Source organism: Chrysemys picta, chromosome 20 (assembly GCF_011386835.1).
Source record: "Chrysemys picta bellii isolate R12L10 chromosome 20, ASM1138683v2, whole genome shotgun sequence".
NCBI lineage: Eukaryota > Metazoa > Chordata > Testudines > Emydidae > Chrysemys > Chrysemys picta.
This window is the reverse complement of record NC_088810.1, coordinates 23010653-23015018: the sequence shown is the minus strand read 5'-3', so window position 1 is coordinate 23015018 and position 4366 is coordinate 23010653. Positions and strand designations below refer to the sequence as shown.

General features: G+C 42.0%; 1 long non-coding RNA gene across 1 annotated transcript; it reads left to right on the top strand.

Annotated features, from left to right (window-relative positions):
• Positions 1-2230: 2230 nt before the first annotated feature.
• Positions 2231-3717, top strand: LOC135976703 (uncharacterized). Its single transcript, XR_010594015.1, has 2 exons — positions 2231-2269; positions 2831-3717. It is a non-coding gene; the product is annotated as an uncharacterized LOC135976703 (long non-coding RNA).
• The last annotated feature ends 649 nt before the right edge of the window (positions 3718-4366 follow it).

Below are 4366 nucleotides of genomic sequence, written 5' to 3'. Positions count from 1 at the left end.
AGGGTGAAGTGTTCTATAAAGGCTTGGGATTAAAATCTTGGAATGTCATCTCCAGCCGTGACCAGAAAAGACAATTCTGAGACAATACTCCTCAGGAAGACTCACATGAGAGATGGAAAAAAACCTACTTAGTAATGAGGGAGGGTTACTGCAGTATGAGCTTCCAGAGGAAATGAGAGTAATCCAGATTATGCTCTATTTTCGTACAGCATGCAAGGAAGTCCATGTCACTTACAAAATAAAAATTTTTTGCACAGAAAACTCCTCCCATTACTGGCAATTGTTGTGATCCCTCTTTAAGGCTATTAGTTAATTCTCACTCCCAGACGGTATGACATGCACATGGAAACATGGACGTTGCTTTCCTGCCAGGATTCCATGCCAGTTCTTTAAAACCAGTCTTGTATCAGTTTAAAATTTATCCTGGAATCTCATTAGGGAGGTGGGGAGATTTTCTTCATATGCTTAGGAGGCTCACCTAGAGCTATTTCATATGGGCCCTTATCCCGTGCCCAGTGAAATCCAAGGGCATCTTTCCAATGCATTGAGATGACTTCAAATATGGCCCTGTGGTTGGCAATCCTCTCCTCAAGAATGGGCCAGCTAAAGACTATGCACCATTTACATTTCTTTTAAACATTCAACGTAGGGCTAAAGAGGATTCAAATGGAGCATAGATCTCTGAGTTAGCCCGCTGCTCCAGAGATAGTTTCATTCTCCTGTGCTTGGAAAATCAGTTGTGAAACAACCTACTGTGATGGGAATTTGAATCCAGGACAATGACTTTCTTCCTCTTTACACCACCTGATAATCTTGTCCTCGATTTCAAGTAATAAGTTCCTAGGCACTCCATCTTAGCCATGATGTATCTTATCGTCATCAGTTCTTTAGGAATGTCTATACATTTCTTTAACAAGAAGTTCTGACACTAGTTGAAAGGTCTCATGTCTTTCAATTTAAAGAGAGAAGCACTGAAACCGGAGATTTCAAAGGTGACTGGTCTTGGTCCTTGTTGCAAAATCATTAACCTCCCTTCTATTTACCTGGTAAGCTTCATAGAGGCTTTTCTTCTTCCTACGGCCCTGGTCCTACAAATTGCTGCTGAAGGAGTAGATAGCAGTTGAACAAAATACGGGCAATGGTGGGATAGTTTCTAGAAGAGAAGGACCTTGTATCCTTTGCTAACGTAGATCATAGCCTGGATTAATCTAATTTCTGCTGGAAGCTCATTCCTCAACTATCTCGCCATAACCAAGTGGGATTTATTTCCATCTCTCATGTGAGTTTTCCTGGGCTTTCTTGGTCAGGTGCATTGCCCCAGAAGAAAACCACCCTCCTGTGGTCTTCCAGTGTCAAGATTTTAATCCCAAACCTTTACACAACACTGCAGTAGGGCGTCCTTAGGTGTCCTGTTCTGATTCCCAGGTGAGTCCCTAACCTTAAATCACTGATCACTTGACTGGACGTCCTTTCAGACTTGAATGTTTATTAGCATTAGGCTGAAAATCAGGGTTCAATAGAAATAATATGCACCGCTTCGATCCTGCTTCAGTTCTATTTTGAAAGCTTAGGAGGGATTTAACTTAAGAATTGGGCATGATCTGGCTCTGTTTCTAGGAGAGTAGTGTCACCCAGAAGGCCTGGTTTGAAGACCATTGAACTGACTGAAAAGGCAACAATGGATTTCAAAAACATATTGTCTCAAACACTAAGTGAAGAGTTATGGGTGGGGATTCTAAGCATGCCGAATAAACTCTCCCATCCGCCAAGGAGTTCCAAGGGTAAACTCCACCTTGCTGGTAATTAGGTACTAGTTTGGATATAACAAACTTACATGTAATCCCATGCATGACAGCAGATTGTGCGAGTGATACACCCCTGAGTCAACCTCATACTGTGAAGTAATTGAAAGCAGAAGAATAAAAATGGAACTACATTTATACCTGTGTTGACACCAAGCAAGTTAATAGGATGATACCAGGAAGGCATCTTGCCCGTAAAGATTTCAGATGACAGAAACTGCAGGGAGTATTGTGCATGTCATCCTATGTTTGACTGAGAATTAAGTAATTGATTAACCATGATTAAAGCCATTGCAACAATTAGAGGAATTAGACAGGCAAGAAAATATTTGGTTTGGTTAATGATCAGGTCTCAGTGCATAAGGGTGTTTTCTATGCTTCCCATTGGCTAAGAATGCGTATAAAAGTGCTGGGAACTGCAGGTGGTTCTATCCACTTCTCCTGACTTCATTGCCTTCGTGACCAGGGTAAGTCTATTTAACTCAATTGGCTCCAATTGTTGCTTTAGTGATAGTTTTAACTATGGACTGAATCCTGCACCAACACTACGTGATTTTTGATCTGCTGGTGCAAAGGGCATCTTGCTTTCGATAGGAGACTTTCTGTAGCTTGTCAATTGAAGACGTTGGTGGCTGCAGTCTTATAAATAGTATGTTGCGATTTTCAAATCTTCATATGGGATTGGGACCCTTTCATTCGTAGTAAATGCGGATTGGAAAGGGAAATCTTCAAGGAAAAGTGTCCAATAAAGGCTTAGTAGATGAAGAAAAGTTTGTGGATGGGACCCAAAGATATAGGAAAGTTGCTTGGCATGGGAAGGAGGAAGAGAGACTGTCCGAAGGCGTCTCAGGGGTTAGTTAGGCAGAAGACTTAGGGTGAATGGTGAACAGGGTTAAAGGGAAGAAATGGGATCAGATATGGATCTTTTTATAAATAGACCTTCTAATCATGTTTTACCATATTAAACCAGCTGTGAATCTGCTATGCCACTGTGAATTGCGTGTTTTCTTTACCCCTGTGTGTTTCAGGTCTATCACAATCACAAAAGATGTCTTCCAGCAAAGATTTGTGTTACCCACGCCCGCCATGTTATCCCGACATCTGCCCAAACCCATACGTTGATGCCTGCAATGAGCCTTGTGTCACATCATGCGGTGACTCGAGCGCAGTGGTCTATGCCCCACCGGTTGTCGTGAGATTCCCGGGACCAATTCTCGCTACCTGCCCTCAAGACAGCGTTGTGGGAAGCACCTTACCAAATTTACCCTATGGATATGGGGGCTCATATGGGGGTGGTAGTTTTGGTGGCTCAGTCAGTTCTGGGGGTGCTTATGGAGGTGGATACGGTGCTGGGTATGGTGGTGGATACGGGGGCTTATATGGGTATGGGAAGGGATATGGTAGGAAGTGCTATTCTTCCCGCTTTGGAAGCTGTGGCCCATGCTAAACCCAGCAGAAAGATCCACGGAACGAGAAACAACCAGGAAATGAAAGAGACGATGGAGATTCCCCTCTTAGCTAATGGAAAATGAGAACCTACAACTCCACATGAAACCAGTGGGGGCTGTGTGTAAATCAGGCCTATCAATGTCTTCCCTTGTTACATGGTACGTTAACTGTATGGTGTAATAATTGTGCAGGTTACTCTTATGTTCATATTGTGCTTTGTCCTCTTTGAGGCTGAAAGTTCTACAACAAGTAACTTCATTTCATGAAAAATGGGACACGGTTTTCAAATCTACAGCTGTGAGAAAGAGAACAGAACATCGTGTGTCAAATGCATCACTTTGGAGATAGTGATTGCTTGTAGCTCCTATTGTAACCCTGAGAATACAGTGTCTGTGCTTTGCATTAATTCATTCTGTAAGTGTAATCTCCGACACTCATTGCCATTAAAAAATATGCTGCATCTTAATATTGGCCTTCTGGTTTTCCCTTCCCCTCCATTCTTTCTTTCCAAAGCACTCTGGGTAAAATTCTCCCCTGTGCCGATGGTCAATACCAACCCTATGTACTAATCAATCCCACTCAAATCCATAAGTAAGAGGAAAATCAGGTACATTAATTGGTTAGTAGGATTATGCAGGCACTCTACGGGGGGAATTACCCTGTTGTTACACATGTCTCTGATAGACTCTAACTAACTAAATACATTTCAATTACAATATATTTCTCTGTTCTAATTATTATACAGAACTGTAGAATCTTTGAAACAGAGGGCTAGAAGTGACCGTTAGAGGCCATCAACTTCAGCTCCCTGAGCTGAGGCAGGGCCAAGTAAACATAGAGCATAGACCAACCCTTACCGGTGTTTGGCTATCCTGTTCTTAAAATCCTCCAGGGATGACGATTCTGCAACTTCCCTTGAAAACCTAAAATCAGTGCTTAACTATCATTAGAATTAGAATTAGAAATTTTATGCTTATATATAACCTAAGACTCCGTTGTCTCAGGTTAAGATAGTTACTCCTTGTGTATCCTTTAGTGGTCACTGAGAAGAATTGATCACAATCCTCCCTATAATAGCCCTGAATATACATGAAGACTGTTATCAGATGCCCAGT